The sequence below is a fragment of the Sebastes umbrosus genome, chromosome 24, assembly GCF_015220745.1.
Source record: "Sebastes umbrosus isolate fSebUmb1 chromosome 24, fSebUmb1.pri, whole genome shotgun sequence".
Taxonomy (NCBI): domain Eukaryota; kingdom Metazoa; phylum Chordata; class Actinopteri; order Perciformes; family Sebastidae; genus Sebastes; species Sebastes umbrosus.
The window spans coordinates 6055563-6076702 of record NC_051292.1 but is presented as its reverse complement, the minus strand read 5'-3'; the positions used below and the strand labels follow the sequence as shown (position 1 = coordinate 6076702).

At 40.1% G+C, this 21140-nt stretch overlaps 1 long non-coding RNA gene across 1 annotated transcript in view; it reads left to right on the top strand.

Moving 5' to 3' along the window:
- LOC119483439 overlaps positions 1-20533 on the top strand; it is a 59584-nt gene extending 39051 nt beyond the window's left edge. Inside the window, exons 2-3 of the long non-coding RNA XR_005205684.1 lie at positions 2061-2182; positions 20469-20533. This is a non-coding gene — a long non-coding RNA (uncharacterized LOC119483439). The remainder of the gene's footprint in view (positions 1-2060; positions 2183-20468) is intronic.
- Positions 20534-21140: the final 607 nt, after the last annotated feature.

The following is a 21140-nucleotide window of genomic DNA, read 5'->3' as shown; positions in this document are numbered from 1 at the left end:
TGTGTCAGTAATGATAAACCAATAGTGTAATACAACATTATGAAAGGGATGTTTACTTTCAGGCTGTTCTCATACACAGTTCGTAGCTAACTTCCATACTTAAGTAGTTATTTTAACCCAATTGTTGACTTATTTGTCACGTAACTACTGCACATAATACCACTTCCGTACTTAACGCCATTTCCGAAGTAATTTCAACCCAAACATTGATTTATTTGTCACGTAACTTCCGTACTTTAGTAACGCCACTTCTGTAGATATTTTAACCCAATCATTGACTTATTCGTCGCGTAACTTCCGTACTTTGTAACACCACTTCTGTAGTTATTTTAAACCGAACATTGACCTATTTGTCACGTAACTTCTGTACTTCTGTAACGCCACTTCAGTAGTTATTTTGACCCAAACCACGATCTTTTCCTGAACCTAACTAAGTTGTGTTGTTGCCTAAACCTAACCAAGTTGTTTCCTGTGAAAATGGAAGTTTATTTTGAATAGACTATGCATGTTACGTGCGGAAATTAACATGTGTTGCTGGACATTTTCGTAAGATTTCATAGGAACTGTTGTTACTTTTAAATACATTTTGCTGATACCTCTGTAGAAAACTTCTCTGTATGTGCAGGAATTTATTTCTCATAAAGACAAACATCTGAAATGCTCTGCACAGCAGCATAGTCCAGTCGGGGTGCCGGCAAGCAAAGCTGAAGAATCAAATATGAAGAAAGGGCTCACGTAACGATGGGGATTTTTGTTCCACTGCTGGTTGAACCAACAGAATCATAAATGTTGAAAGGGTACACCCCAGTCCAAAATCCACCTTTGAGTGCTTTGTTTCATAATTAATTGTTATTGTAGAAGTTGCTGTTTTCGCCCCAAAAGTCATATAGCGCACTGTTTTCCTATAATATAAAAGCCAAAGTAAAATGGTCACTAAAGGTGTCTGGGTTTATAAAAAGGCCACATCCACCATTTATAACTTCAAACATCCCCACAGAGCCATAACAGCTCCATGAGCTCTTCAATCATACTGGTTGAATCCAAGTAATTGTCACTGAAACACCAACACTTAGTAACAGTGGAGAATTATTTTTGAACAACATCACTCCAGGAATAGCTATTTCCTGCCCTTCCATTGCTGAAATCTTCTTTGTATTATTTCTCTTGTCCCACAGATTAATCACAGCAGGCGACCGTTTTACTCGCTTTAGAGAATAAAGAACAAGCTCTCCAGATCTGATGAATCAAAGAGCTGCTGGAGTTTCTGATCCTCGGGAATCGCCGGCTGACGTCCGGTGTATGCAGGCCTCGTACGTACGCGCGTGGCTGTGCGCATTTCTAATGTACACACACTGCATTGTACTGTGGCAGCCAGGGGATTAGCTGCACCCAGCACCAGCTTGTGCACCTATGGTAAATTATTCCCTGTGTTGTCTGCCACTGTTGCGCATGCTGTTGCTTTCTTTTGTGTGACTAGACGCTGCAAGATGCAGGAACTCAAGCAGCGCTAGAAACAGGGAATAGGAGATGTTTGAGGTGTGCATGATCAAGAGAAAAATGTGTTAAGAAAAGGAAGCACTATTGTTGATGTTTTCTTGTTGAACAGCTGCTGGTCTGTTCTACTTGTCAAGTATTACACAACAAAAAATTTGTACTTAAAAATTAAAACTTAAAAAATAACCTTAAAAAAAAAATAAAACTAAAAAAATATATAAAAAAGTTAAATAATAATAAAAAAATTAAAAAATTAAATTAAAAACATAAAACTTAAACATAAAAAACTTTAAAAAAAACAAAAAAAAAACTGGAGGCTTAAACTTAAAAAACAAAAAAAATAAAAACATAAAACTGAAAAAAAATTAAAAACTGAAAACTGAAAAGAAATTCAAAACTTAACATTATATACTTAAAAATGAAAACTTAAAAAACTTTAAGAAAAACAACAACAACAACAACAAAAAAAGTCACCTTCATTAGATTCATCATGTACATGCTGATGCTGTCATATACATACAGGTACATGCATGAAATTTGACCCTCTGCATTTAACCCATCCTTAGGATGCTGTAAAGCGCCCAGGGGAGCAACGTGGGGATCAGTGTCTCACCCAAGGACACTTCGACATGCAGACCTTGCGGTCAAAGGAAGACCATTCTTCCCACTGAGCTACAGCTGCTTCAAGGTAACGGCATACTCGATCTAAAAGTTGCTGTCTTTAGGAGTTCTTGCATAAGATATGGAGGATCATGGAAGCAAAATAGTCCTGCCATCACCTTTTGCACCTTTTGGGTGTCTTTGAGTGTCGGACAAACCAGAATTGCTTAACATTCGTATGCATAAACATGAGCTGAATGATGCTTTGACGTATCCGCCCTCTCTTTATTCTCACTTTCCTTATTTTTGCGGGTCCGGTTTCATGCTAATCACCTGCACCTGTTGAGAGGTGCTGCCCCTGCCACTCCCCATCCTTCTGCAGATGTCAACCACCCGCTGACTCTGTCCCAGGATAAATGTCGTGCAGAAGCATGACTTGGGGGGCAATGAGCCCTTTGTGCTTGCATAACTTAGCAGAATAAAGACGTTTCAGCTTGTTTCCTTTGTTAAAGAAAGTGCTCACATCAATGATTGAGGCTACCCCAGCTTTAAAGCCCGCCAATGTTCGGTTCATCTTGTTCTACTTTTCTGCCATTCTTAATACAAATAAAAAGTTTTGTAGTTAAGGAATGCAGGAACATTACATTTGAGAGTCTAATCTGGTTGTTTCCATCATTAAAATCTGTTTACTCTCCACAAACCTCCAGTCTTTGGATTCTGTTCCAAATACAGATCCAGTTTTTTGGATATTTTTTTTTTATCTCTCCTCGAAATAATGAGACAGACTGCTAATGCGGTCCAGATGATGCACTTTGTTGTCTGTTTTTTGGTGTCGGGATCATTGGGGAAATGATTCTCTCCATCTCCCGGATCACCAGAATGACCCATCTGTCATTTTGCCTGCTTCCCCCCGTCTTATGTAATTAGGGAGAAATTGCCAAGAAATCAGGATGTGCATGCTTCTTCAGCAGATAATCAAAAGTCTTTTGAAATGTAATGAGGAGAAAACATGATCTGCAAAGCAAGGACAAAATATATTGTCAGTATTATGGTTAGGTGGTGTAAGGATACCAGGTTGATTACTGGTAGTGGATCTGCTGCACTATAAGAACATCACACTATGTTATTTAGCTGTTTGATCAGAAATCAAAGCTGGGATTTCTCTGTGAAGTACAGCCATGTGTTTATTGGTGGAATAAAGGCCTTTACACACCGGGGGCGTGACAATTAAATTACATGAAAATGCGAAATACTCGCCTGCGAATACTAAGCGGAGCCGGCTCTAGCCCTTTGGTGCCTTCGGCGAAATTCAGATTTGGACATATGGCCTTAAGTCGGCCCTGTGTCTTGAGTTTTTATTGTGAAAGCTGTGAAAGGAAGGAGTGGATCTGGTCTGCGCTGCCTTTGTCAAGGTTGAAATGACGTCTTAGTACAGATTACGCTGCCTCTCTGTTGTTGTTTTACAATCCTCAAATTTTGGAAAGAGGAAAAAATAGACGTGATGAAATAATCTTGACTAAAAAGTCGACTTACTAGCATTTGCTTAGATATTTGGTTGAAATTTATTTTTATTGTTTTGTCACACGTACTGTTCCCAAGGTCAAGAATGAAGTTCCCTGCTCAAAATAAAAAAAAACAAAGGAGAAAAGAAAATAGAAAGCAGTAGAAGAGGATGAAGGAAATAAATGGGAAAGATAAGCAGAATAAGAAAAAGTACAAGATGAAAAAAGAGGATAGAAAGGAAAAGAAGAAGAAGAGGATGAGGAGAGTCAAAGAAAACAAGGAAAAACAAAAGGTGGGAAATAAGAATCGGGGGAATGCAAAAGATTTTATACAAAACAAAATGGTTATTAAAGTTAATCACAGTGAAATGAACTATAAAAACTACCATTAAGCCAACAAGGTGACATGTACAGTGTCAGTTTATAAGCGGTGTAGTTATTTGTCTGTTATAATAATGTCCATTGCAACCTTGTAAATTCAGCTAAATCATAAAATACATTGACAATGCATGAAGAATGGTTGGGACTGTGAGAAGCTGCCTCTATCTTCCATACAAATGGGTCTGTCGAGATATGATGGAGACACTAATAGATTCCCAGTTCCCCCTGAATGCACATGAATTATTGAATTCAAGTGTTTTTTGTTTTTTTCAATCCGGCATATGATGAATATCAAACGTCATCAACCTCCATAATGATGCATCATTCATCACACCGAGTCACCGTGTGTATTCTGTGAGATTATCAAAGTAAAACAAGCTGCTTTATTGTCTCTAGGATAAGATTTCACGCCGGCGAGGTTCGATAAATGTGTTTTTTTTTAACTAATAATAATAAGTAAACTGTTTTCTGCAGCCTCATCTCATCATTTTTTTTTGCCTGAGATGACATCCCACTGTTTACCATTTTTCTGCCCGTTATTTACAAGTCTGTGTTTGGACAATAAATTGTGCTTCTCTCGCGGCTCCCACTGACCTCCACACAAGATGAAAGAACCTTCAAGAATCTCCAGTTTGTGTCTGCGTGGGCACTCTGTCACACAGATACTTTTGTCATCATTACCGTTCGGCGGGATCACATCGGTCAGGAGCGGGGGAACCCACACTTTTCACTGATCTGTCCAGGGCGGCAGCACAAGTCTGTCTCAATCAACGCGTGGACATGGACGCTGTAAAGACCTGTCAGAGACAGATACAGGCAGTAATGCAATTAATGCACTCTGAGTTTATTTAGTTTATAAGCAGTTTTCTGCTCCGTTTAAACCCAAATACATATAAATTCATTTATTATTGTTGAATTATATGCTTTCCTGTTGCTGTGTACTGACTAAAAACAAATTGTACTGAAGGTTGTAATTGTGATAGAATATGTATGTATTGATTATTTTAGAAAGTAGTAAAGTCAGAATGCCTTCAGGGTTTAAAACAATATGAGGCATTAATATTTCAACATCTAACAGACAATGTTAGCCGCCAAGCAATCCTCAACTGCAGCAATTAAAAGCATGATGTGAAATGCAGAGACAGCGAGACTTATATCAGAAGAGAAGCAACAATATATCAGCCTGATAATCCCACTGAATTGACATGACCCTGTTTGGCAGAATTGTTTTGCCCGAAGCAATCGGTATTGAGTGACATGTGCATCTTGCAGCAACGCATATCCTCATACAACGGTTTGTATGATATCTTACGAAAAGTTAATTCTCATTTTTCGTGCGTTCTTCTACAAAAGTAGAACAACACGAGCGATCGGTTCCTGCAGTGCCGAACCTGTTTAAGCAACAAAGCCACTTGGTTAGGGTTAGGAAAATATTGTGGTTTGGGTTCAAATAAGTATGTTTGTTATGTAAAATAACTACATTTGTTATTATGTTTAGTACTATATTCGCTACGTAAAATAACTGTTTGGTACTACATTTGATACGTAAAATAACGTTTGTTACTGTATTTGTTACGTAAAATAACTACGTTTGTAACATTTGTTCCGTAAAGTTACTCCGTTTGTAAAAACATTTGTTACGTAAAATAACTACGTTTGTAACATTTGTTCTGTAAAGTTACTCCGTTTGTAACAACATTCGTTACATAAAATAACTACGTTTGTAACATTTGTTACATAAAATAACTGTTTGTTACATAAAATAACTTTTGTAACAATATTTGTTACGTATAATAACTAAGTTTGTTACTATGTTTGTTACGCAAAAAATAATGTTTGTTTCTTAGCAGCAGCCCTGCACGTCCTGGCTCACGATTACGTGGGTTATATACAAATTACAGTGCATTGCTTTTTGTAGGTATAAACAGTAAATGAGAACAGCCTGCCTACAGATGTAGTTTTCAGTGGACACTGAAGCTACATTGCGGTTGCTAGGGATCACTAAGATAATACCTTACACAATGATCGACACTGTTACAGCTGGTTGAAAACGTTTTCATGACAATTTCTCCGTCGCCATTTTGACTCTGGCACAAGAAGACAACCCCATTTTTATATGTCGCCAATGCTGAGAAAATCTGCGATGCGGGCAGTGATTCAGAGACTAATGCTCTGAATCATGCTGCATACATCTAATAAATCAGTATAACGTGTAGAACAAATGACATTGGCATCAAAACAGTGCAGTACACAGACAGGAACACAGCGCTGTGAAGTAGACAATGATTAATGGAAAAATTTATTGAAACCTTTTGCCTACACAAGGACTTGCACCCTGGGCTCCTGCCCTACAAAGTGAGCTAAAGCTCCAGAGAAATAGAAGGCCCGACAGACCAGCAATGCAATCCATGTGACCCTTTTTGGGGTTAAATATATAAAAAGCAAGATCAGAGGCACGGAGTGGCAGAGTTTCAACATCTTGGAGCTGCACTCCACCCAGACAGAACCTTATAATTTGCTGTTAAGATGTATGTGTAATGATAGAGGCTCTAAGGCTGACTGACTAAAGGAGCTTTTCTTCCACAAGACAATGACATCCCCCTCACACGGTGCAGCCTACGAAGCCATTACCCCGGGTTTTCTGTATAATGAAAGTGCCAAGTGCAAGGGCATGAAAAACTTTTATGTTTCAGTCAAGTATCATTGAATTTAGAGGTTTTCCAGGTCAGAAGGCTCTATTTTGTACATATATCACAGTTATGGTAGCTTTGTGCCGTCTTATCTAACAACTCCGGAGACGGTATTAATATAGACTGGATTTGACCTACGTGTTACATCTCTGGCATGAAACCAACTAGTCAAACAGGGTATGTGGGAGGATCATTGCAGTCTTGTATGGAACCTTTGACACATTTAAATGTGCTTCGTATACATTAAATGAATGCAATATAACTATAGTCGGACGTGGACGTTCTCTTCAGATAAAGTGTTCAAGATTTGTGACGAACATCGACGGGTAGGAACAAGTCAACATTCAACTGTGGCTGACACCAAGGACAAGTCTGAATTGCCTCCTTCAGAATCAATATTTCACGAGGCGAATGCGTCATCAAAGGCTTCCGAGACAAAGGGTCCTTCAGCGGGAGACACTTCTTTTGGGTGGATTTTGATGACACAGCTGGAGTGTTTGTTGCAGTCCTTTGTGTCCCAAAATCTGCGTTGGAGCTTGTCATTATGAGACCTGCTAGTCTTAAGCAAGTTTATTTAAATAGCACCTTTTTTAAGATCACAAAGTGCTTCGCATGAATAATGAGACAAAGGCAAGCCTTAACAAGTGAGCTGCTTTTTGAAGGTGTCCACAGGTCTGTTTGGGGCGTGTTTTAAAGTTACTGTGAGGAACTTTTAACTGTTCATGAAACAGTCTCGGTTTAATACTGATGCCTCTATATGACCTACATAAGCAAACGAGAAGTAAGAAGATTCTATATAGTTATTCTGAATGCTCGTTGGTTCCAACGGGTCGTATTCTGTGCATAATCAGACAATAATCCGACGCCACGCTGCTGGAGGCCCAGGCCGTATTGCTAAACACCCTGGAGAGAAGGGAGGCACAAGAGAACCAGAACCAGGACTGTGCAGGGCTAGACTGTGAGACCCTGCTGCAGTAAAATTAGAAGTTTTCTAAAGGGAGTCTGGTGCTCAGAGATACTACCGCTTTTGTCTGCAGGGAAATCAACAGAAAAATAAAGTTCCTCCTAGTAGCTTTAAGATGTTTTACATAACAGAGTAGTGTCTAGATGGGAACCTGCAAACTGCAAAATCTGATATGAGTTCTGCAAAAACTCTTGCGAGACTCGCAGCTCAACAACCTATCCTAACCTTAACCATTTGAGGTCAAGTCTAACATTAACTATTTGAGGTCAATGCCTAATGCTAACTATTAGAGGTTAATGTCTAACCTTAACTATTAGAGATCAATGCCTAACTTTAACTATTAGAGATCAATGCCTAACCTTAGCTATTAGAGATCAATGCCTAACCTCAACTATTAGAGATCAATGCCTAACCTTAACTATTAGAGATCAATGCCTAACCTTAACTATTAGAGATCAATGCCTAACCTTAACTATTAAAGATCAATGCCTAACCTTAGCTATTCGAGATCAATGCCTAACTTTAACTATTAGAGATCAATGCCTAACCTTAACTATTAGAGATCAATGCCTAACCTTAACTTTTAGAGGTCAATGCCTACCTTTAACTATTGGAGATCAATGCCTAACCTTTCCCCAGTTTGTGGGCTACTACCAAATAACAGCTTGTTTGAAATTAACATATCAAAGAAGTGTCCACTATAGAGAGCACACAAGGACCAATAGAGCCAGTGATATTTTTAAAACAGATGTAGGTAAAATGTCAAGGAGCATTTTCACACTGAAGAGTCCTCCGAAATCTTCACAAGCCAAGCCCTCCAAAGTAGCAGCTCCTGAAATGGCACATATAACTAAAGTAGACCAAGTATAAGACGTCTGAAAAGCAGCCTAGAGACCAGAATCAAACAGTGCAGCCCGGGTTATAATTATACAACAGAAGATTGGGGGCATCAGTTACTCATTGAGGCAAAATAACTCATGCGGACTAAAAAAAGAGATGACAGAGGTGGCCGGTTCAGTTTCCCCAAACGGCCTGGAAAATCTGGACAGGGAAGTTAATGAGAAACGCGCTCAATTCCCATTGAAATGTCCTTGAGCAAGACAATTAATCCCCCACCAGCTCCAGAGGAATTCCTCTGAGGCTAATAGTTGAAGACCGCGGTCGTGCCGGGCAGCTCCCAGGTGTGAATGTGTGTAAGTGTATAAAAGTGAAGCGGGGCCATTCTCAAAAAAAATAAAAAAAATAACAGCGTGCATGCTCAGTGAACCTTCCCGGGATAAGTGAAGGTTAGAAAAGTCTATTTAAGGTTTTTGACGAGGCAGCGAGCGGAACCAAAAGTTGGCGAGGGTACCGCAGGTCACAGTCAGCCAACAGAAAAGTCCACACAGCCACAAAAGGTGTCATTTCAAACGAACATCAAGGTATACTCGATTGTTTTAGGGAGGAGAATTTGGATGGATGGCACTTTAAAGTTACTTACTTCTTGCCTTTGTGGTGTTACATTCAGCTTTTTACAAGGTCAATTACATCCAGGCACCGCACCGCATCCGTTCATTCAAAGGGAAGAGGGTTCAGAATGACACAAGTTGTGATTTGGAGTGACACAGGAGTGGATTAGAAAAGCCAGAGGGCAAATAGATGACACACGCGACGTGAAACATACATGTCAACAGCAATCTGCTTCAACTTACTATTTTATACCCAATAAAGAGTGTTTGTTTGGAAACTCAGAGTGAATCATGGAGGTGGGAAGGCCTGTGGAAGTGCCAAATGCATTAAAATGTTAGTGTTTGGAAACTAATTAGAGCGCAGAACCAACAGAAATATTAAAAGGTAATATATCACTGTGGATGACTGCAGATGGGGAGTTTTGTTCCACATAGAGGTATTGATCAAGGAACCCCATCAGCACCCATATCACATTTTGTGCAATTAAAATCCTATTTATCATCCTTTTAATGGAAAATGGGCTTTAATAAAAAAATGTTTAATTCCCCTCATCAATTTAGAATTAATCGTCAAGCAAATAGGTGCCAAATATCATCGCCATCAGAGGGGTGGCGTTGCTTATATTACCATTTCTTATTTAATTTTTTGGAGTGACATGTCCAAGCTTCTTATTGATTTGCATGTCAGTGCAGTACCAGTGGGCGGGTGCCGGCCTAATTAGTCCACAGTATAAATAGAATTAGCAAGAGAAAGAAAGAAAGAGAGTGAGGGAGGTTCAGCCAAAAAAACACCCAATTTATGACTCAAAATGTGCTTTTTGTACACTTTGAGGTTTTTCTGTAGACCAGGAAATGACGGGAAGTCGGGGTGGTCCTGTGTGAAACTAAATGTCAACGTCCACAACTTAACCAAGTACTTTTGTGGCCTTATTTTAGGACTGTCAATCAATTAAAATATGTAATTGCAATGATTGTTCATAGTTAACCGTGATTAATGGCAAATAATAGCACATTTTTTATCTGTTCAAAATGTACCTTAAAGGGAAATTTGTCAAGTATTTAATACTCTTATCAACATATGCTGCTTTATGCAAATGTATGTATATATGTATTATTTGAAATCAATTAACAACACAAAACAATGACAAATATTGTCCAGAAACCCTCACAGGTACTGTATTTAGCATAGATAAATATACTCAAATCATAACATAGCAAACTCTGACTGCATGTGATTATCATAAAGTGGGCATGTCTGTAAAGGGGAGACTCGTGGATACCTACAAAACCCATTTTCATTCACATATCTGGAGGTCAGAGGTCAAGGTACCCCTTTGAAAATTGCCATGCCAGTTTTTCCTCCCTAAAATTTAACGTATTTTTGGAGCGTTATTTAGCCTCCTTCCCGACAAGCTAGTATGACATGGTACCAATGGTACATGGTACTTAGATTTTATAGTTTCATATGATGCCAGCATCTTCAATAATTGCATTAATGCGTTAAATAAATTAGTGGCGTTAAAACAAATTTGCCTTAACGTTGTATGTGAACGTAATTTTATAGGAGACGGGGTTGAAATAAATGTAGTATTCAGAGTTGTGAGCGTAAATCACTGGAGATTTAGCCCATTTTGGATAAAATGAATGAATATTTACTTGCTGCTGCCAAAAGTAGTTTGACTTCACATGACAAACCTTTGCCTGTAATGCATCTACTTCTCTCACATTTTACTTTCATTAAGACTAAGTTCCTGGCTGCTCAGTAATTGCAAAACACTCCACCACAGGGGACTGAAACTAACTCAAGAAAACCTGGTTTGTGTTGCCCCCTGGGCCAGCGTGGGAAAACTTTCCAATCTCGACTGCGAGCGGAACCATCAATATTAGCCTCTCTCAAAATAAGAATTGATGTATCGCTGATAGCTGCTGTCCGCCACGCAGTGGTAGACGCGTGCTAGATAGCCGACCGACGTCTCCGTAATGTGCCCGCTCCCTCTAATGTGCAGTAATGATTTTGTCGACTCATGCAAACAAAACATCAGCAAGGACCATTGCCCCCAACCCCAGTACCCAACTAAATGCCAAGTTCTCTTCATCGCTCCTGTGTTTTCCTCCCTCTTCGTGTTATTGCAGTCACAGAATGAAAAATAATCAAAGCCTGGAAACCATTCAGGAATTTGCTGGCAGAGAAAAAAAAAATGTATTTCCCCCTCCCTCTTTTTCAGTCTCTCTCTCTCTTGTTTTCCCCCAGCAGTAAGACTAAAATTATAAATCATCTCCCCGCAGACAAAATTTCATGCTCGATGGGTGAACAACTCCAGCATCTGGTGGGGTCCTGTGATGAGGTGCGTTCCAAGTTTCTCCCTCTCCCAGCTTCCCCTGGGCTGATCCCGAGCATCGGCAGCATCCTGCCAAACGTTACACACGTGCAGCTGAAACGATAAGACAAAAAAAAAAAACAGGAGATTAATATTTAGCAGGGCTGCTCGCACTCAACCTGTTCTGCAGGTCTGACGGCGGCGGCGCATGTGAAATCTCCGTGGTGGATTCATGTCACATCACAAGGTGTGTGCACACCTCAGGGAAATTCTCCTCGGTGAGTGCACATAGGAGCGTGGAGTGTGTCCAAACATATACCTCGTATCCCTTAACAACAAGCCCGGAGCCAATGGTCGGCCTCCGGGTCTGAAACGCATGATATCATTGCCACTGAGAGGGAGGAGATGATTTTTAAAACTTAAAATCTAGGCAGCGAGGAAAAACATTTTGTCTCTAACATCACATTAATACGCCAAAATTACTGCTCAGAACCTCAGCAAATAGTCTTTGGTGGTATTTTTAACCTGCCTGATGGGACTTGTGATGTCAGGACGAATTTAGATTTTTTTTTTTTTTTCATAACCAAATGGATTTTCATCTTTTCACTCTGGTTCTGATTCAAAATGTTTGTTCAAGGACATCTAGGCACAACACCCACAAAAGAAATCCTTTGTGCATACTGAGTATCTAATGAATATCCGTCTAATAAAGGCATGGAATGATTTTGAAAAATAAATTAGTGAATCAGCTCAGGCTGTTCTCATACACCGTTTGTGGCTATACCTACGTAATGTAATGCACTGTAATTCATATATATCTCATGAAATCAATTCATATGTAATCCACGTAACGGTGAACCAGGAAGTATAAAGAGCGAATTTTAGCCAGGAGACCGCTTTTTGTATCCCGTTTGATACCAAACGTCAACGTTGATTTATTAGTCACTTAACTTCCGCACTTCAGTGACGCAACTTCTGTAGTTATTTAACCTAAACGAAGAATTATTTCTCACATAACTTCTGCACTTCCATAACGCCATTTACGTAGTTATTTTAATGCAAATGTTGACGTATTCGTCACTTAACTTCTGCACTTACATAACTCCACTTTTGTAGTTATTTCGACCCAAACATTGACTTATTTGTCTCGTAACTTCTTTACTTAAGTTACGCCGCTTCTGGAGTTATTTTAACCCAACCACAGTATTTTTGTAAACCTAACCTAAGTAGTTTTGTTGCCTAAACGTATCCCAGTTGTTTCCTGTGAAGACGGAAGTTTATTTCGAAAAGACTGTATGGATGTAATAAGCTGAAATTGACACGTGTTGCTGGACATTCGTAGGAAACGCACAAAAATGAGGAATACGTTTTTGTAAGATATCATACAAACTGTTGTATGAGGATACGCTGATCAGCTACATTTGTCACTGGTCGAATCTCAAGCTTTGGCCTAAGGTTGTACTTTAAAAAACAATCCATCCAAGTCAATTTAGAAAAATCAAATGTGTAATTCATAAAGCCATGTTTGGAAGGATAATTCCTAATTTGCAATCCAACTTTTTGGCGAATATTTAATCACAAAAAAGTGGCCCAAACCAGCTTTCATTAAGTGTTTTTTGGCAACTTATTCTCCTTTAGTTTTTGTGCAAAAGAAAAACAGAAAGAGAAAAAAATCAAATCACTTGCTGTCATAATACGACATCCAGTGGAGTGTTAAAATACCCGAATATGTGTCCTAAGAGGTATTTGGGGAGATAAAGTGTACAGCAGCGTCTGAGGCGTTCATGGTAACAATCATTTTGGAACTTATTTAACCAAAAGCAAATGATCCGCCATCATAAAGGTGACTTTGCCCACGCTGAGAGCAAAACTGCAATCCCGACCTCACCTGTTGGAGCCGTGGGTGTAATGGCAGACATCATTAAGCTCGGGGATCTTTCGTGCTATTTAGGGGAGCTTGTTAAAAAAAAGGACCATCACTCACTGGAGAAAGTGCTGCAATGCAGAATGAATAATTTGGCGGCGAATATAATTCCCAGACTGCAAGACCAACATTTTGGATAAATTAGCTGCCTAAGCTTCACTGCCTTTATATGTTGGCGATGTCGGAGCAGATGGCATATTTTACTGTTTTACCACCGGAGGAGTGTTGTTGATATCTAAATAATTCTTTCAGATGGAGGGCTATTTGTCCCTAAGTGGAAATGAAAAGCAGCCATTTACAAAAAAAAAAGTCCAGACACTTTTAAAACTTTGTTAAACCCATATTGATGTGCGAGATTAATAGAAAAAAAAAAAACTTTTGCTCCGTCCTTTGATTTCTGCACAGTCACTGTACCCAGATGTCCGCGGATGAAGAGAGCAAACGCTGACAACAATAAAGTAAACGAGTCCTCCGATGTAGCAGCAACTTTTGGCACGGACATATGCTTGCCTAACAGGGAAAACAGCTTTCCACAGAAGCCCGAGCATATGGCCAGCTCCTGTTCCGACAACAAGATGCCGTGTCACCTTGCTAGCCACCTGTAGCCGGCGACCAGCCGAGAGAGCGAGAGAGAGAGAGAAAGGGGGATTTAAGGTGATATACACAGGCCGACATACATATTTGCCTCTCCGATAGGCCATATGCTTATCTTGTTGACCTTTGCGGCATCCGACGACATGTCAAACACTCTGTCACCGCGGCCAGGCAAGCGTGAAGAGAAACCGGTGGGGGTCAAGAGCACAAAAGCGTTTGAAAAACACGGTCGAAGCCTCTAAAGTCCTGCGCCTTTTACTCCCCTTTTCCCCTTCTTTTCTGATTCTGCGCACGTCCCAACAAGCGACAGCGATTTGCATGATGTGATCGGCCTCTGCCTTCCTGCAGCTCTTTAGAAGTGTGTGTGTGTGTGTATGTTTGAGCGTGTTTGTAAGTGTCAGTGTGTGCGGGCTGACTGCCAGCCAGCTTAAGCTGCGAGGGGGGAAAAAAGGGGGCTTTGAGCCTATAGATATCTCACAGAGCAATCAGGGAAATATGCTCAAATACGTGACAGGCGGAGTGCGTCACTCAGCATGCATCTTTAATTCCGTGTGAGCTTTGGGTTGTACCGTAGCATTGCTGAGTTAAGGTGAGGTGTTTGTCGGGATGAAACTAGGCCAGGTAGCACACACACTTTCACACTTGACTCATCAAGTGAGGAGACGGATCTAATCAGCACGAACGTTCAAGGACAGTTTCTTTTTTTGCAGATATCAAAAAATGTCCATAAAGGAAATGCCCACAAAAGTTATCCCTCCTCAAGTGTCCGGAGGCGGCTATTTTTTTCTTAGCTGCTAAACTATAAAGAGCTGAAACACACTTCTATTTCTCTTCAGGGATGAAAAATGTAATCAAGGCTTTGTGTTTTCTCCCCCTTTGTGTGTCAGAATCACAAAAGCGGGCCAATTCCTCCTGTGATACATGGGGAATGCAGCATGTTAATAGCGCTACCGCATGTACGCCATTACCAGTGAATGTGACGGAGATCAGAGCGCAGATAGGTAATGAGAGCGAGCCGTTCAAAACATCAGTCGAGGATTCGCCAGCGTTAATTAAACGGATGAAAATACGCCGTGTAAAGCAGAAAACAATGCCGTAGGTGTTAATTTAAAGGTCCCGTACCGTGCTCATTTTCAGGTTCTTAATTTGGTACTTTTTAATTTTGTGTTTCTATTAGATCATGTTTACATGCTTTTATGTTAAAAAAAACTGTATTTTCCTCAAACTGTCTGCCTGAATATGCCTGTATTGACCCTCTGTCTGAAACACTCTGAATTGCGTTCCTAGGCAATAGTTTGGGTCTATGTTTGCTGGTGCCGTCAAATGGGGTCGTGTTCACCGTGTTCACGGGAAGAGTCCATATGAACGCAACCCTCTTGTGGTATTCACAACCTCATAAGTGGAAAGTTTCTGAAGGCTAAAATAAATTTTAGCTGCATAATTAGTTGATATATTGTAATTTTAGTCGTATATTGTTCTTCGTAATTTTATAATATGTCTGAGGAAAATGTTAATATTTCCAACGGCCTCATCTTTTTCCTCTGTCACTATGCCTTTGCATTTTCTGCATCATGTTACCCGCTTGCTTGCTTGCTAAATTGTTAGCCTCTGTGGCTTCTAGACGCCGACAGTAATGTTAATATTGCTGTTGCTTAGCAGCGGTGTTCTCACGACATCCCATGTTGTAAACACAAGCTCACAAGTTTCATTTGAAGGCACCATACTTCCCGTCAGCTGATGTTATTCACATACACTGCAACCATAGAACGTATATTGCCAAGAAGTGAAAGTCAATTAGTTCCATTTCAACATCAGCGCCCAGAAGCAAAGCTACGCTTCCGCCATCTATTCTACTGTCATATTCTACTGAAATGGATTTTGTTGAACCATAAGAATATTATAAATATAATAAGCATTTTCAGTCCAAAATGGTGGCAGCGGCTGTTGTCAAAAAACAGGAGTAATTTCGTTTTTTTGCTTCGTTACTCCAGAAATAAACTGGGACATTAAAAATGTAAAATGGCCTTTTGATTGTAGATTTGTGACATCACAAATGGTAGGAAGTCCTGACAGCTTGTTTCAAACGCACAGTTTCAGAATACGGGCCGTGTGTATCTCTCCATGGATTGAACGTTTCAATACTTTCATAGTATTTCTATGTTACTTAAACCTGCTTTATAATATAAAACACATTTAAGGGGTGATATCTGAACTCCCTTGCATTCGTGAATGAGCATCTCCGTGCACTTTTTTGGAAGCCCCTCCCCCACAAGTGTATTGATGAGTATGCACATTATGAACATTTTCTAAATAGAAAATTAGATGACAATTGCTTGCTCTGCATTTTATGATGATCACTTGAGCCTGGGGCCTTTCCGGTTATAATTTATACACTGTAATTGTTTATCATTTTCCCCCTTTTTGCTGTCTCCGAGTGTGTCTGCTCTGCGTGTTCTCTGGGAGGGAAATACCACAGAAGATAAGTGAATTCCTGAGCTACAACAAGTCGCACCTTGCAGCGCGAACGGGGGGCCGCACGTCTTTGTTGATTTGTCACATTTCGGCGGCGTAATGAGGGATTCCAGTCACAGGCAGCCGGCTCCTCGCTGCCGGAGAGAGCAGGATGCACTCTGACAGGGAAAAAAGGGGGATAGAAGAAGAGAGAGAGGGAGGAATAAGTGGGTGACGATGAGACATTTTGGAATGAGGAGGGGAAATTTGTCTAGGGAGGGAGGATGGAGGGAAAAGGGAGCACTGAGGGGGGGCCTCAAGGAGGGTGTTGTGAGGTCAAGGTTCCAGTCTGTGGTGTGAGTTGGCCGCCAGCACGTGGCCACAGCACGTTGCAGCTCTCCGCGAGGCAGAGCTAACACTCTGGAAAAGGAGACTCGGCAGGAAACAGAGATACAGGGAGGGCGGAGGGGGAGAGAAGACTGTAAAAGAGGAGCCCCACCCCCCCCAGCTCTCTTTCTGTCACATCCCCGACACAGCCAATAGCCGGGGTTCGTCCGCTGGCATCGCCGTCTCCCTCCTCTCAGAGTCAAAGCAGACAGAAGGACCACATGGCGCGAGGACATACGACGTTAGCAAGTAATTAAGAAGATATCACATACATAGTGTTCATTCCGCTAATTGATTCACTGACTTAATTGACTCCCAATGAATATATAATGACAGCAGCTGTCATATTTTCAGTTTAAATGAACTCTCGGAGCAGCTTTATCTGGAAGTCGTTATTAAAATACTTCATTACATCACACGCTGGAGTATTGTGACAGCAATGTAAAGCTAATCACGTTTGGTAATGCCCGTGTTCGCCGTGGCTGTTGCACCGAGATAGACGGTGAATAATCCATCGCTCCTGTTCTTGCTTTTTGGCTATTATTCAGTTTTGTGTCAGGGCCAAATGCTTATGACTGTTTGGCTTTTTCACTTACTTTTCTATACTGTGATTGTCCCTCCAATCCTGAATACTGACCAGTGTGTTTATTGTGTACCCAAGAATTCTTATTTGGTCAGGTTGATGTTCAGGCTGTTCTCAAACACCGTTCATAGCTATACCTACGAAAAGCAATGCACTGTAAATCGTTTATATCCCACAAAATCAATTGGTATGTAATCCAAATAATCGCTAACCCCGAAGTATAAAGAGCAACAAAAGGAGTTTGGGGCAGATGGGCGAGTTAAAATACACCAGACATTCGCCCAGGAGACCGCTGTTTGTACCTCGTCTGAAACCAGAAGTAAACATTGATTTATTTGTCACTTAACTTACGTACTTAAGTTACGCAACTTACGGTGTTATTTTAACCCAAACCACAAGATTTTCCTAAACCTAACTAAGTAGTTTCCTGTTAAGACAGAAGTTTATTTTGAAAAGACTGTATGCATGTAACGAGCACAAATTGACACATGCTTCACGTGTTGCTGGACATTCGTAGGAAAATGCAATCCAAATGAGGACTAACTTTTTTACAAGATATCATACGAATCGTATGAGGATACGTTGTGATGGTTTCACTCATAGACGTGATAGACAAGGCCCCTTCAAGCACATTAGCTACGATCAAGACAAAAAACAGCCCACAATTATCAGCCTTTTGAAGAATCATTTAAGGACTTGAATCTCTAGACTCCTGGAGTCAACGTGGCAAACCTCAACGACCCTTCAGAGGCGATTTTGAGCCGACTAAACCCACCCCCAAAAAATGGACCAAAGGTTGTGTCAAGTGGGATTATTGGCTCAAAAAAGGGAAAAGAGAGCAAAAATGTGGATGTCATTTCAAAAGTAGGTTGAGCAAGTCAAAAATAGCTTCAAAGGCCTCCGACTTGAGAACAAAATCCCAAGAGTGCGTCTTCTGAGGTAAGAAAAAGAACTCAATGAAGGCTTTTGCACGTTAAACATACCTGATGCTAACTCGGGCAGCATTTCTATTCACCGGTTTACAGTAAATAACAACAGTGAATGGGTATTTATTGGTACTCAAAGGTGGTATGTGGTGCACTTTGACACTCAAGTCTGTAGAATACATACTAGTTCAGTTAAACTACATTTTTCCCCTTTTCTTTTTCACTCAAATAATAGCAGATTGCAGTGAATGCTACCACCATGGCAAAGTTGAAAAGAAAATAATTAACCTTGGTCATAAAATATATATAAAAGATTCAATAGCAATAACTAGTGAATGATTCATGCCTCTATTATATGAAAGACCTTCACTGTTAGACTCCCTCTTTCTTGGACTTTCTTTAAAAGTATGAAAGCACTTCCAGACAGTAAAAAGCGTGTTTAACTAAGAAGCAGTATTGTGTAATTTAATGGGCATGGAGTTCACCGTGTGCAGCAGCCTCTTTCTTTCTCAGTATTTCTTTATTCTACTGAGTGCCGTCTGCAAGTGAGGACAGCAGTGCGTCAATGGCTTAGAGAGTCGTTGGCCGCCAGCTGCCCTCCATCTAAGATGCTAACACCAGAGCAAGGAAAAGGGCACATGTGGAGGCGCTGCCATCCCTGCCCAGCCGCTCAACCACCTGTTTGACACTCTGCCCTCTGGATAAGGGTTCCAGTGCAGCCGTGTCTGTGACGCTTCCCTGAGCAGCGAACTGTGATCTCCCTACAACACTGAATAGCGTTAGAAAAGATATAGAAGGAATGGATGCATACTTTCACAAAAGGTGTTGCAGTAGTGCATCCATGCTTTTTCCAGCTTCAAAATTGAAGGTCGTAACAAATAACACCTGGTATTTATGCATGTTATCTGGAAAACTAATTTACAAAGGAGAGCATTAAAAGCTAACAAACATTTTTTTTTTGCATGTCAAAATATTTGTAAATATATTTGTGTTTTTAAATGTAAAAAAAATATATATATATTTTTTTTAAATAATGAAAGTTGTATTATATTACTCCAATACATACATATTCTAAACATATTGTTAAGCATATATGGGATATTAAATCAAAATTATTTAAAGTTAAAATACTTGAAATTTTGTTTAAATTAAAGGTTACATTTCATGGTAATTGGTGATAATTAAATGGTGATAATTAGCAAGTAACCTATTTTAAATGTCTTTGGAATTACTGCCAAATTACCCCAATATTTACCTCATAATTAATCAAAAATTACTTTATTATAAACATTATTTACTCGTTATATTCCGCTATTTCCCAATAGCTGATAATTTATTTAATACATTTCCAGGAAAAGAATACAAAGTGTATTGATATGCTTTATTTCCATGTCTGCAGATAAATAGATAATAATTAAGGGCCCTATTTTAACCATTATATGCTATTTTATCATATAATTATTAATTAATGTTTATAATAAAGTAATTTTTGATAAACTGTGAGGTAAATATTTGGGTAATTTGGCAGTAATTCCAAAGAAATTTCAAATAGAGTACTTGCTAACAATCAGGTTTCAGATCCTGCACACTGCGCCTTTAAACACAAGGGATTCACAGAAAATGAATGCATGCATGTAATACTACAAATCTCCTTGATATCAATCTCACTGTTTACTGTTCACTCTCTTCACTCTGAAGTAACTGCTAATGCTAACGCAACATCCTGCTGCGGCTGCTTCACATTAAGAGCGTTTAACTGGAAAAACGGGGGCTTTTATTGTAAAGCATCTATCTCTGACAAAGTAGCTCCTCGACGAGTGTGTTTTGCTGTCGAAATTAAACCGCGCTCGCTGTTGCCACGGTAACCACGGGTGTCGCCAAGTCATTACAACTTCGACTCATGTCCCTCCCTGCAGCCACATTCCCACCTCTCCAATCCCATTCGTGCTTTACCTGTCCACCAGATGCCCTCAGCCTTTCTCCACCTCCCTCAACCACCTGCTTCCACTTCCCCTTTTCAGCCCTGCAGTGTATAAAGGGGCCCATTTGCACTCGTTCCCCACCATTATCGTCAAAGTTGCAATGTTGTTTCATGCCTTTGCTTTGGAGCCACCTGCATCTGAATCCTGGAACCTGTAACCCCAGAACCTGGGCACGTTTCTTGCTGCCTTGTATCTCTGTAACGTTCCTGTTTTTCTCATTCTAGACAGAACATCACGACATCATCTTGCCGGCACGATGCAGTGACTGTCAGCATCGTCTAACTAAGGTCAGCAAAACACTTTAACACGACTCAAAACACTCAAGGTCCAATTTACAAAACTGTTTGTCATCGTCTGCAGTTGAGCCTACATGCAGGGCTTCTGTCTCCTTTGTGCACATGCATTTAAATAAGGATCATGAATAGTCCGTGCATTCTCCTGGAATTACTCAAGTTTATGCACGATGCATATCATGTTTAGGGATATGCATTGGCAGGGAAGAAAAATGCCCATGGACACTGCCCAAAAGAAAACAGAATGGGCACAACTCAGTGCAATCTTATAGAGTTTTTGTTACACTATTAATGCTTGCAGTGCTGTTTTATGTTTTAATATCCCCTATTATAGTGTATAGAAGTCTTCATTGAGTGACATATACAATTTGTGGGTGTGCGTGGTGAGTTTTGGGATGTGAAAACATGATAATGTTGTAAAAACATGACAAGTTTATAAGGGAGCCATAAAGATTTTGCTGAGAAAATACACAAATGAATAAAACAAAGCTACACTCCTTTTGATCAGACATTTACAGTGTGCATTTGGCTCCGGTCAGCCCGCGATGCAAAGGAGTCAGCAGTCATTCAGTCAATATGTAGAATATACATAAATCTCAGGGT